The sequence below is a fragment of the Phalacrocorax carbo genome, chromosome 5, assembly GCF_963921805.1.
Source record: "Phalacrocorax carbo chromosome 5, bPhaCar2.1, whole genome shotgun sequence".
Lineage (NCBI taxonomy): Eukaryota > Metazoa > Chordata > Aves > Suliformes > Phalacrocoracidae > Phalacrocorax > Phalacrocorax carbo.
In genome coordinates, this window is record NC_087517.1 from 37,775,074 (window position 1) to 37,789,755 (window position 14,682).

Consider the following 14,682-nt stretch of genomic DNA (forward strand, 5'->3'; position numbering starts at 1 on the left):
TATTCTCACTTTGTAAATAATTTTTTAAAGTTTTGAAATAAAAATTATTATGGGGAAAAAATGCTTCATGCTTATCAGTATATATTTAAGAGCAATCACAGAGATTTTTTTATGATATATGGTTCAAATATGAACACTAACAGAAGTCATCCTTCAGATTACAGCTAAGTCTTCTGGTTGATCAAAAATAGCTGTAGAACTTTCTAATTTCTTCTTCAATTATTTTACAGTATATTAAATATTTTTTAAAAAAAATGCATAACTTAACCATGAAAAATATTATCATTGCAGTATGATCTTTAGTATATACAGCAGATAGGACTTACTGGACTAGCTCCTTAAGTCAACAGACAAAAATTGTGGTCCTGTTCCTCTAATCTTTACATCTACGTGCCACAAACAGTTACTTTCCCGAACATGGAAGACAAAAAAATATGTAAAATAAATACATAAAAGTGTTTCTCCATCTTTTTTTCCACAGATAACTGAAGCCAGGCACAATCCAGGATTTTTGATAGCCATTAACTGTTTTCACATCTAAATTTTTTTTAACTTCCCTGCTCAAAGTCAAGGATAAATTCATGAACTGCATCCAGATCTCCTGCATCCAGGTTAAGTCACTAAGCCACAGAAATCAAAGACAAAATCCACACAAAGTAGTCTTACATGGCCAAAAGCCCTAGGGGGCTGTTAAAATATTAGCATGTTTTTTCATTCTGGGCTATTACAACACAGTCCCCTTATGTATCTTTTGTGTTAAAAACTGGTGTCGGAAGAATGATATCAGAATAAAACTTGACCATATGCCTTAATGACCAAGTACAGCATTTTAATTCAAAGACAGCATAAAGCATAAAAGACCTGATAAGAAGTTCAGTAACATCATATAATGAAATCAGCATTACAACTATTATAGGTGCTTTTGATGTTTATAAGGCAATCATAACTTACAAGCAAGCAACATCGAAAAAAGTATTTTTCTTAATCCCCAGCTCTCAACCATCACCTCATAGACCAAGCTGACATATGGGTAAAAGGGATTTAGTTATCTATGTAGCCCTAAACGCTCAGAAGATTTTCAGAATGAAGGAAAAGTATTTCACTATAAATACTGTAAAAATGTAAGATTAACTTCAATTAACTCCTCTGCTTAACAGTTAAATCTGTCCAAACTACTGTGGTTAGAAGAGTTAACTATTTTAAGTATGTTGTTGCTGGACGTTACTTAAGTAATAATTTTTACCCGAAAATTCCTCTTCCCTTCTCATTGTTTTGACATTATTTCAAGTTTTTTCTTAGTTATGCATGATTCACATTCTTTCTCAAGTATTCTGACACTAAAACAACAACTGATACTTCAAAGTATTTTAAATTACTTGTGTATAAAAATGAATTAAGACAATCAGCTTATTACTATAAAAAGAAACCTGAATTCAAGGCAAACTCAATTAAATTACATTCAGGTCAAACTAATGGGTTTTTAAATGGTGTATTTCATGTTAATGATCTTATTTATTCATACTGGCTAGATACATCTCAAACACTGTACAACTTGTTAACACTGTAGCTTACAAAAGTAAATTTAACAGACCAAAACTTCACAAGCAAGATTTAAAGAATTTTTACTAAAATGTGTCAATATACCCTAAAACAGTCAGGCCAGAGCTGTGCTGTGCCAGAGAGCACCTTGCCTCAACCATCTGCCAGCAGCCTGCATCACACGGTACACTCTAAGCACTGAGACCAAGAAGATTGTCCTGGCTGGACCCACCATACACAAGCTTCAGGTATTTGCCTGCTTCCTCTAACCCCGCGCATCCTTCTGTCTTGGCCAACAACCAAGTCCTCACAATGACACACATAAACCGGCTCACCTCGCAAACATCTTGCTGTCATATTCTTTTCATTAATATTAGAGGGAAATTAATACTTTCCCCACTGCAAAGGTTATTTTGTACGATTTCTCCACTTCCTTTCTGTGGACCATTCCTCTACTTTTCTTCCTTGTAAGATGCCTCCCTTTTTTCTTTTGCAATGAAAATTCTGTGGGATTCAAGCCCATATTGCTTCTTATCTACTTTGCATATAAAGCTCAGCCTGGGGAAAGTCACTGCTTGGTATTGAGTGTAGCCTTGTACAGGACAAACTGTGATGTGGAGATCCTCTCCTAACTCTTTTCACGGTTGCCACAAAATACCACACAGAATAGTTTTGCATGTTCAACTCATTGGCGCGCTCAACTATCAAAGTCCTTCCCAACTCAGAAAGAGCTTGTTCAGAGCTGTAAGGACTAGTTAACATTCAGAACAATTTCCAATAAATACCGAGCAAAAGCAGACCTACTTCCTCCAACCACAGTACTAAAACTATTTTTCTTTTATCTTTCAGCAGTGATTTTTCTTTAGCCAAAGGGACATTAACAACAAAAGTGGTCATTCCAAAACTTAGAGGAGGTTTAATGTCTGTAAGAAAAAAAAAAGAATATATCACCAGATACTTCATTATTAATTTGTTCTTTCTGATAATCCTTGAAAACTTATAGCTGGCAACAGTAGATATTGGGATAAGAACCACTTTGTGGAAGAAACACTTCTAAAGAGAATTTTTTTTATTATCTTAAAGAGAAACTAATAAACTAATGCATTGTGGACACACAAGTCAGAGTTCCTGGAGTTCCCAGCTTGAATCACCTAAATCATAAACCATCACAGAATTTATGAAAATAAGGCAATATTACTGAAATGCTGGTCTAAAAATCAACAGTGTTGGCATTAGAAGAAACCCAAAAGTACTGTTGAACTAAATTGATAGAATACTAATGTTTTAAATACTAACATTATTTCTGCCAGAAGCAGAGAAAGAAATATTAATACCCAGCAGAGGAGTACAAATATAAAAAGGGTGGGAAGATCTGGTATGTGTGACAAGTGATACACTATGAAAAAACACAGGTACAGAAGATACAGTAATTTTTCATTTAAAATAAAAGACATTTTTCTCATTCCTCCTGCCACTGGCTCCACCAATTTTGGAGTACAGCTTGTAAGAGCCCACAAGGTTCAGCTTGCCTTTATATTGAGAAAGCTTTTATTCATTGTGAAGAAGTACAAGACCACTGCTTTTCTTATTACCAAGTATCTTGGTAAAACTAAGCTGGACTGCTGTTTTCCTGAGCATTTCGCAAAGTACATTCTTCCAGAGATTATTTTTTTTATTACACTTGTTGTAGCGGTTTTGTACTCATAAATTGAGCTTACAGTTTGGGTTGGTTGTTTTTTTTAAGTATTTAAACCAGTTGTGTACTACGTGCATAAAATTCAAACTATCTCGTCCCATATTTTAAACAGAAAACCAGTCCTTCAAACTACCCATGGCAGATTAACGCCTTTAGCAGAACACTTCATTTGGCTCACAGAGTGAAGCCTCCAATACGAGTATTGGGATTATCCAGTTCCCCAAAGCCACACCAAATGATTCACTGCGAGGTGTTGCAGAAGATATATGTATCCTAATACAGTACAAACTATTATATTTAACACATACCAACAGAAAAGCAAAAGTGAAAACTGACTTCAAAAGCTACATGCTCATAAGGACAATGCTACAAAACTGACCACAGTTTGGTCCCCACCTTCCAATACGTCAGGGTGAAACACCACAGGGTTTAGGGCTGAGGGAATATGAAGACAGGGAAAGAGAGAAAATGAGCAGCTGCTTCATAACCATTCCTCGCAGAAGTCTCAAGAGGATTTCAAGCGAAATGTAGACCATGTTTATCCCAGCTCAGCCTGACTGCTTGAGTAACCACCATAAAGGATAAGAATAAATTTAGAAGGTATCTGCTGCCATAGGACCTGAGCATGGAGCAGGTGCCTCCAGCCCGCCTGACACTCAATGGTATGCAGAAATGGCACAAACCTCTTACTTCTGTGTCTCTTGATGCTCCATGGACATGGCCAAGGATTTGACCCTAAACAAATAAAAAAAAGTGAATGCTGTAGTACACACTGATAAAAGCCAAACCCACCCCCCTCAAAACAAACAAACCCTAAAACAAAGAAAAAGCCCTCCCCATAAAAAAAAATGCTATTAAGGAAAAAACCTGACATCCAGACAATGAAGTCAGGTCAATGTAAATATGTAAATATATTTTTAAAATGCCACTGAGTAGCCAAGCTCTGAGATTGTCTTTATGTATTTTTAAAAAATGTATTTTCCAAGGATCCACATGGATATAGTTATAGCCACTTCCATAGTCCAGCAGTTACAATGTTTCATCCCATCAGGAGGATAGCATGGTTTGCAACAAAAAAGAGTTTAGTAAAGAAGTTGGGAAATCAATTGCAATAAAACTAATTCACCAAACTAGTGTTTTCTTCATTTGGCATGTGTGGTTCAGGAACGGGTTACCAATTTTATTTACTTCCATGTCTACTAATAATCCCAAGTTCATCATTATGACATACTGGAAAGGCAGATTTAAGTCTGTTCCAGAAAATCTCACCTTTGGAACTGATCAGCCTTATCTGATTCATCCTTTCTCCACTCTGGAGATGGGGCTGAAGGCATGTAGCACATACCATGGCACCATGCGTTTTAAAGAAAAAAAGACATTTATTTTACTTCTGTACCCTTGCCATGGTCTTCCAAGGAAACCAAGAAACAGTGAAGTTTCCCAAAGGTGTTTAAGGACCTCAATTACTACTATTTTTTTAAAACAGATAGCAAAAAGAACATTACTCCTCAGGTCACTGATCAGAGGCAACGAAAACAAGCATGGGAAGATGTAGGTCAGCCAATGCTAAAATCGTAAGTGTAAGGAAGAGGTGTGGGGTGGAAAAAGCAAGTATCAAGAGCCTGGCCAACTACTTGTACAAAACAACTTTTGCTTAATATATTTCAAGACACTCTCAGGTAGAAATAGCTAAGCATTGCTGCACCAAGAGAGCCAGGAGATGCAACTAATGAGGTCATCGTCTACCAGAGAACTCCTGGTAGGAACCAAGGCTGAGGTTCCTGGCAGGAGAACTTAGGACCTACCAGAAGCTGCAGAAGTCAGATGAATCAGAACTTCACACAAATGTCCAACTGGGGGGTGGGGGAGAAAAAAAAAAGACAAACCCCATAATGTGAAAGCCACCCTGCTTGTGACACTAATTACATTAAACTAAATTTTAATAGCCAGTATCACAGAACATTTTAGGTGTGTTTTTAAAGCAGCTTTGAAGAGCAACATCTGTTTCCTAAAAATGCAGTCCAGCTCTTCAGCAGACCTCTCCACCCCTAGATCACAAAACACTATGCAAACAGTCAATATCCATCCCTGAGATTAAGAGATTGGTAATAGAAGGAGACTTGTGGAAGTATAAGACTTGCCTAATACCAAACAAAATGACATGAAAAGGATACAAAACAAAGATACATGGGAAGTTATTAAAAGTTTAAAAATTTTCTTGGTGACAAAGATAATACCCTTTCTTCCATAATGGAGCACAATGGTCTTAATTTGCTAGTCTTATAATTGATAGCCTTATCCAGAAATTTTTAATTCCAACCCTTCCTACCATGGAAATGTCCGAACCTAATCAATGCAATTATGGAAAATACAAACTTTTCTTGCAAAAAAACTACATTTTTATTACTTGTGTCACAGACCTTGTCTACTTCCTTGAAAAAGCAAATTAATTAATATAGAGAAATATAGTCATTCCCTGGTCACTCAAAATAAGAAGAAACAACCCTCCTGGACATGAGCAGAGCCAAGCGTTGCAGCTGTGCATGTATTATTGGCACATATTCAGAATATGAGGCACTGACTGCCATGGAGAACAGACAAGGTTAAATTATGTCCTTGTAAAACTGGAATTTTAGGTCTTCAGACTTCACCTCCCCACCCCCCCCAAAAAAATATAATCTTACAATAAGAGGTCTATTTCATGACACAAAATTACAATCATTAGGTGAGTTACCCTACTATAAAATAATTTTAATGTAATATGTTTAGCTCCTTGAAATTGTCTTTGTAGTTAGTCTCCTAGTAAAATATTTTTTGCAATAAAGTAATTTACCAAGAGCCAAATTGCTTTGCTCCTATTAGAGTTTCTCCTTTACCTATTTCATTTTTGCCTTGACAATGTATTTTAAAGGCAGTAAAGCAGAAAGCAGTAAAAGAAGCAATAATGAAGGAAGAGACACACAAAGTGATCCTTAATGGATTGTCAGCTCATGAAGGCAATTCACAAGCTGTAGCAAAATGAGTTCTATGCACAAAAGAAATCAATACTCATTGTAGCATCCTTCCTGCTACACTGCAATTTATCAGCTAAGCAGAATACTGTCACATCTCATAGGCCTCCGAAAACTCCCTGCGCTCGGAAGCATTATTTATTTTCCATGGCTGAATCGGATCCATGTATAGCAGCACCCTTTCGTTGACTCACAGAAGACCAGAACAGGGCAGCTTCTTCATCAACAAAGACCAAGGAGGCTCCTCTATAACATGAGCTTGAGAATCACGGATGGCACAAGACATCTCTGGAGTGCTTTGTCTCATTCTTATTGCTACAAACATCTGTTTAGTTGCCAGATAGGTATTTATGCAAGTAAATATACCATAATATTTATTATTTAACTTAAAACCAGGTACGTATTCAAACCACCTGAAGTTTGCATCATGCCATGTGTTTTAAAGACAGCCAGTAAAATAGGAAACACTTTCTTAAAAATGAACAAGGGACCATCGATATACTTACATTTATACATCCCAACATTTTGGAAGTTGTATAGAACAGTAATAATTTTGCCGTGAGCAAAACTCATAGTAGTAACACTACTAAATCTAACCTTGAAATAAGTAAATACTTCCCAACTCCCAAGTCCTAAAATTCATCCTCACTTATTCATGAGCCCAATTTATTAACATGAAAAATTTTGAACACAGTTAAAATTCAGAGATGTACAGCCCTGCAAGCCTACTAACGTGGCTGGAATAAATAAGACTACAGAATCAAGCAAGATGAAGGTCACAAGCTCACCATTTACCTCATGGAGCATATTTCTGCATTTCAGAATATGTGAAGTCTTTTAATGAAACATAATAGCATTAAGTAAGATAACCTCCCTGTTCAAGATGTGCTCAGATCAACTCACTGCTGTGAGAAGCATCCTCAACCTTCTAAACACACCCATGAGCTTCAATAGGGTGCCAGCATTGGCATTAATTAGCAGAGACACAAAACAGGACTGAGCTGTTCCTAGAGAGCAATGGTGTTGAACCACCAGTTCCTCCTTGGGCAGACTGGAAGATGCTTGGAAACGGTGGATAAGTATTTTGAGATTAGTTTTGAATTGCTCAGAGGTCAATCTGAGTTTCCCGTTGATAACTTGAAATCCTGCCCCTGGGAACTTTTAGAGTGTCTGTTCTTCCTCCTCCTCCTTCCTCCAGACTGTATGGTGAGTATTTAAGATACCTTTGGCATGGGTGAAGCAAGTATACCTTCCGTTTCACTGCTGGCTGAATAGGAAAAACTAGCATGAAGGACAAAAGCAGATCCAAAATGGAAATGGCAACACACCATTCTGTTTCATCAGACTCCTCCCTGTGCACAAAGCACCCCAGATACTCATCAAACATTAAAACATGAGCAGTAATGACATAATCAGCCCTTAAAGACCTGCTCAATTCCCTCAAAAGGTAATATTTACTGTTCCCTGGGCGGGGGGACGACACAACAATCTTAAAGGTAATCGCTCAAAACCACAGTCATTTCATGCTTCCAAATACCAGCTATAAAATTCCAGAGCTGAAAGCTCCAAAACTTATTTTAAATATCCATTATAAACAGTATAACAAAACCACACTTTTGATTACCTAATGTCATTGGCAGACAGGAAATTCCAGAAAATAAATATCAGAAAAATCTTAGATGCGTTTTGAGAAAAAATTCTGATAAAATTTTTCTCCTCCTCCTGTTTATTAGCAGCAACAGTACCAAACCTATGAAGCGGAACTGAGGAGTAACAGTGAAGCTACATGTTTTAAAGACTTTCCCCTGAGCAAACAGGCATCTTCAAGAGCAGATTAGTCTTTTCTCCTGATAACTTGCCTCCCTCTCTCAAAGAAAGGGGAGATTTCGGTCAGAAGACTTCAGAAACTGCTGCAATAGAGCAAATCAGGGAAAAAAGAGTTCAAAGTCTTGGGAAGATGCTACCTACTATTCTGGTAATCTTGGCCAGTTATTTTTCTAAAAGATGGCCCACTAATTGCAATGGACGTACTCAGAGTAAAATACTAGTTCATGCAGGTAAAGGGCTAAAATCTAGGTCTCATCATCCAACATTTCTCAAATACAAACAAACACAAGTCTACCACAAAATTTTCTGTTGAGCTTCTACCAGCTAAAGAGCCTGGAGCACCATATGTTAACATCAGGAAGTACATAGAAATTAAATGGTGTGTGAGAGTGAATGCAAAAGCGTGAGAGAGAGAGAGAGAGAGAGAGGGCATATGAAAGATATTGCCTCCTAAAATTAGGAGGAAAAACGCTTGGATAAATATTGTGAACATGGTTACAAAACTATTTTTTTTTCCTTAAGCAGCTTCAGTATAAAAATATAGCAGACTGACATCTTTTCCTGAATTATCAACATGTAGTATCACTTCAATATGCACAGAACCCTGGAGGGTTTGTTTGGCAAAATAGCTAAACCTAACACAGACAAACCTAATCTAGTGGAGGGAGGGAAAAAAAAACAACTGACTATCATAAAGGTGCTAGTACCTGCTGAGCTATGCTGCAGAAAGAGAACTATGAACACACCTGTAGAGCCCCAGACATGGAACTGATAACCTTGTTAAAAGGAAAGAATAAAAATAAAAGAAAAACATCAGTGGTAATAGACATTGAATTTCAAAAACAGACAGTGAAGATCCTCTGACAAAACCCTCAAAAAAATAAAGGAACTTCACAGAGGTACTCTCTGGAACTTTGGAATTATTTCTAAGACACTTAAGAGTAATGCAATGAACCGGAGGACTTTCAGTAAGAATATTCTTTTACTGGTTTCAATAGTAGGCTTAGCTTTGGTCTTAGGAACTGCTGGACTTGGAAATATCTTTCTGCGCATCTTAAGCTTCTACAGGATCTTCCAGTTCCAGAGCACTCGCTGAGGGTGTGCAGCGGGAGCTGGGTAGAAGGCTTCAGCCAGAGCCGTGCTCAGTAATAACTGTCTGTAAACTCATTTTGATGAGGATGTGTTCATTATTTGGCACTTCCCACCTACTGCTGGTAAATCTCCATACAGACAATGAAAACAATTAATTGGCAGATTACGGAAACAAAAGACTTTCCCTTCACGAGTCAGTAGTTTAAAAAATAACATTAAACGATCCATGCACCTCTTCATCCTTTCCACACTAATCTCTACCACTCCCTCCTTTAAATCACCACGTCCTGAAAATACACATTAACCCCAGAACCTTCACACACAACCCCACTTCCAATACATAAAACTCAAAGGAAAAAAATTATGCAGTACACATACTATTTCTATGCCCTGTTCATAGTTCATCAGTCTGTAGGTCACTGCGAAAGACTTAAGGCAGGAGAAAATTAAAGATTAAAATGTTGTACGATCTTTGTACACACAGAGACATCTTTCTGTCTGATTTCTTCTCATTTAGCAGGAAAAATAAACACCTTGGCCATTTGAATCTAACTGCAGTTTACTGACAGTCCTGGTTTTAAAGCAGTGAGGAAGATTTCCTCTCATCATTACCGTAACTTATTTTTTAAGGGCGTGACACATACAAAAGAAAGCAGGTTGATATGGAGGTAGGCCTATAAAAATACACATATTTGTGCAAATAGTTCAGGACCGTGTACCTAAACTATGGGGCTGAATCTTAAAAGTTGAGCAGGAAACCTGTACATATTTAAAAAACAGACATACACATACATATGCACCTATATATATTTTATGTACCCGCAGGCGCACACAGACAGAGTACACACAGATGAATGATAATCAATGGCCAATGTATGTAGTCACAGGACTGAAAAAACATGCTTAAATTCTCTCCATACTTACTTCAGGAAGAAAAAAAAAAAACAGGAGTGGATAACTCATCCCTACTTACTGTAAGATTTTCATCAGTCCCTTAAAGGATAATGTAATGTTTAAACTTTAATAGACAAAACTAGCTGCTCCACCTCCTAGCATCCAACTGTTACATACTTTTAGATAAAATACTAACCGTGCTAATGTGTGTGTATATATATTTTTGTTGACTTCAATATAACCATTATTCCAACTTCAGCACAAAGACTGGTAAAACACTACGCATTCTCAATACTTTGAGGCCAAAGCCTATTCAATGTACCAATCTAATATACAGGTTTTGTCAGACACACATACAAGCTGACAGTTCAAAAGAACTTCCTTCTTGGAAAAACAAAAAAACATTAAGATTTATGACAAATAGGTTGGGCTTCTTACCAAGACACGCAGAGATTAATTAGCTCATCTATATTACTACATTTCTTGCACGCTTGCACTACATTTTTCTCAATAAGGTTAGACCCAGATGTTCTACTAAAGCCAGTTCTACTAGGTCAGACTTTTTACTGGCTCCTTACCAAATACACAATGTGTATGTACAAAAATCAGAACTTTACATACAGAAATATGAAACTGTCTCTTTTCTCAGCATAACGGGCCTGGACCAGAAGTTACCATTTCAGGACAGTAATACACGCCACCATGCACATCAGAAGAATGTGCATGGGTACGAAAACCAGGACCACAGACAGCAAGTGTAGTGTTGTCTTTCCAAAACAGGAAAAAGAGGAATAAGTTACTTTCCCTCTGGTTACCAGTAGGCTATAGAGTTTTATCCGTCAAAAGACACCAGTCTTCCTTCTTCAGACACTCCAAGCATACTTAACTTTATACTTTTACACTTTACAAAACACACTCAGATTCTTGTTCATTTTCACTCCTTTATCAGCCTTATTTACTTCCACTGCATAATCGAATCTATCAGCTGAGAAAACCTCAGGGATAATAATGAAGTTTCTCAAAGGAATTATCACAGATTATAACAAAATCGTCACCTTAATGGGATTTGTCACACAATAGTTTAAATTAACTCACTAGATCTACAGAGGATAAAAATTACTTCAAAATATAAGGACCCAAACCTGGATCAGCCATTAGGTACGTAATGAATTCTCTCAATTCACATGTGAAATGCAGGCAGGGTGCTCAAGAGCCTGGGTTAGCATGGTTAAGCCAGAAAGCACATGTTGCAAAACACTTCACACCCAAGCCTTTTACTTTTCTCATGCAATTATTTAAGTAATTTAAATAATATTATATAAGTCTTTCCTATATTAAGGCATCTACTACACCGTGAAGAATTGTAATCTGCTATTTCCCAAAACAGAACCAACATCATCTACACTCCATTAATATAGATCTAGTTTTAAAAAGATAGATAGTTCCAAAAAGATCAAAATAATTTATTAATCTCAAATAAACAAACAGTTAAACAGTTAGGCTATCAGAATATTAACACTGTTTAAAAATAATACATGCAACACACTTGCTATAATAGCCTGTCCCTTTCTCAGTGAGGTTTGGGATAGCTTTGAAACCTGCAGTGCATTAACCATGTACCAGGTTCCTACCACATTTGTTCTAAACATTCAATGGCACAGAAGCCCACAGCTGTCACCAAGAGAAGAATTTGGCATTCATGAAAGCAACATGAACTTTGGAGGGGTTTAAATAAATCTAGCCTGTAATGCCCGTAACCCTCTTCTAACCACAGGTTATAGTGAGAAAATTATCTTTTTTATGTCAGAAATCCATGAGGAGGGAAAAGGGAGACCTTAAAACACAGAAGTGTCATCAGTAGATAAGCAGACATGGCTAATTTACTGCATGCTCACAAAATGATTTTCAAAATGCGTATGAGAACACTAGAGACAGAGATGCTGACAGGAGCATCAGTTGGTAACACATTTCTACTTTAACCTTTTTTCCTCTTCATACACACCAACCCAAGCAGTTCACAACTGCTACTTAATTCAAAACAGAAGATGCACACAACTGAATTCGCCTCAAAGGAAACCGCACAAAGGCAATCAAAATCAATTGCCGGTCTCCTCAAGAATTCAAATACATAACGCTCGTGACATCAGAGTGGAGCTCAGACAACCTATGCTTGCTAACTGCTGCCCCAGTGTGGTGTATGTTTTAACAAACGTAAGTATCTGGATTACAAAGAAAAATGATCCTGCTTCATACTTTTCTCATACTCCTTCATCCTTTTGGGTTTTCCTTTAAATCTCTACATAAGTAACAGGGAATAGTGTGCTTACTGAAGATTGTTACATGTCAGAGTTCCCCTGTACTGGAAAAAAGAATCACCCGAACATATATTTCTTTTATTTCCCAATTCAACTGCTCATTAATTTTACCTTAGGCTTGTCAAGCCACATACACAGCCAGCTTTACATCCCCACCCATCCTCTCAGATCAAGGATTTGGAAAAGCTGACTTACACAACAGAAGAAAAATGGTTAGAAGTAGAAAGTTGAGGGGAACAAATAAAGACTGGAGAGGAAGAGAGAACATGGGTCTAAGGCAAAGTCCAAAATGCCTTCATCAGTCAGAGATGAAGCAATATCTAACGCCTGTAAAAGAACAGACACCTGAGGCCATGACAAACTAGGAACTAAGAGCCTCCTGTTGAACTGCATTGTATTTACATGTCAGTTTCTAGTTTAAATAAGAGACTAAATCAAATATACTGAACTTTAAATAATAAACTAAGTCAAATATACTAAACTATACTATAAAATAATCAGTCTAGACTGCTCCAAATTATGGTGTCAATAACAACAAAAAATTGAAGTACAGCGGAATTTAAATTCCTCAGCAGTTAAAGTGTGAGCCCATTACTACTTAGCATCAATATCAGCCAGCTAATCGGTTGGGGCTGTTCACAGGTGTGGTTCTCTCTCCTGGAAAAGCATCCTTCTGGCTAAAACTATGACCAGACCCTTACCTCCCTTCTCCCTTAAGGTGCTGTAACTATACTTAATCCTTAGCCAGGGCACAGTCAGCTCTGTAAAACTAACTTATGTGGCAGACTCAGTCTTTTTATTCTCCTTTTGCAACAGCCCTAAAGAATACAGTGTCCCTTTCCTATTCTGATGGAACAATAACAATGACTGAAAAAAATATACAAATGGTTGTAGGCTTTCTTTTAAGTCACCAACTTGCTCATGACAGTTACCAGAGCCAACTGCCCCAATCCATTTTCACTTACCCCATCTTATCTCACTAGCTAATACTAATAGTAGTTATTATTTTGCACTACACGTGCTTCTAATCCAACAGTTTCACTGTACTCAAAGCCTTCATTAGAACTCATTGATGAAGCCTGCAAAAATAATTAAAATTGAAAGCTTATGAGATATGGACATAAAATCAGAGTAATTATGGGACTAACACAAGAATCTTTCCCACCTCCCAGAAAAATCCACGCCTCTTATGATTTAATCGCATTGGATAGTTGGCCACAGTACAGATGAACTACAGTTCATGACAACAAAGCCAGTATTTCCAACCTTCCTCTGATTCTCAGAAGTCAACCCTCTATTGTCTTGCATCCTCCCTCTGTAAACCAAGGATGGCACCACAGATCCCATCCAAAGCGGACACCCAAGGTTACATTCACACATGTTTATGGATGCTGAACTTGCTACCAGATGGCTGCTGGAGCTCAAGCCTGGGTTAGGTAAGACACAAACACATACATGAAATGGATTTTATGCTGGACTCATGCTGTTGGCAACTGCTCTAGTTTATTGCTAACACAGACAGTCTATGTGTGATTCAGTGTAAAGTCTACTGGCCAAAGCTACCCTTTCGCATTCAAATAAAGAGCGAGTTCTGTGTTACATGCAAACTTTTTTGTAAGTTTTGCAGCAAACTCAAACGAAGGGTATATAAACTAGGAATAGTGAGCTGTGCCACACTCCACCCAGCAGTGAAATTCTGTGTTCTCTTTATTTGCCCAGTGTTGGCTAATACCAATCTTCTCCTGGATTGCAAATATCTATCATCCAGTCCGGTATTGATCACCACTGTGCTCCAAGGAAATTACATTTGAATCAACACTCAAATAAAAAGTCTACATATGTAGTCCAACCAGAATAGTTAGGGATTCTCTACAGGCTATCAAAACCTTCATATGAGGTGCACCATGTCTACGAGTTAATTATTTAGCAATACAAGACAGGAATGTAAACACAAGCACCTATTTTAAAGCTCTGCGTTGCGGATGAGTAGAACTATGCTCACGTAGCAGGTTTCCTGGAATACTTGCTTTAAACTTGTTAAGTAGACTTCTAAGATTACCTTACTTCCAGGCTGATATATTTGTAAATTGTCAATAAGGTATTATACATGTAAAATATTCAACTATCATCTTAACAACAATTAACTATTAAACTCTTCCATCCTTAGTAGACCTCCACGAAATCATTGTGATTTTATCTGTATTTCTCTTATTAGTCTAATTCCCAAGGGAATATATGATGTTAAAAGTTGCAAAAACAGATTTTTTGAATAGGAACAGAGTAATGACTTTCTTGGCTAACTTACTGT

General features: G+C 37.3%; 1 protein-coding gene across 1 annotated transcript in view; it reads right to left on the reverse strand.

Annotated features, from left to right (window-relative positions):
• The window catches only part of ZNF804A (zinc finger protein 804A), a 158,379-nt gene that overhangs the window by 118,024 nt on the left and 25,673 nt on the right, over positions 1–14,682 (reverse strand). The window lies entirely within an intron of this gene.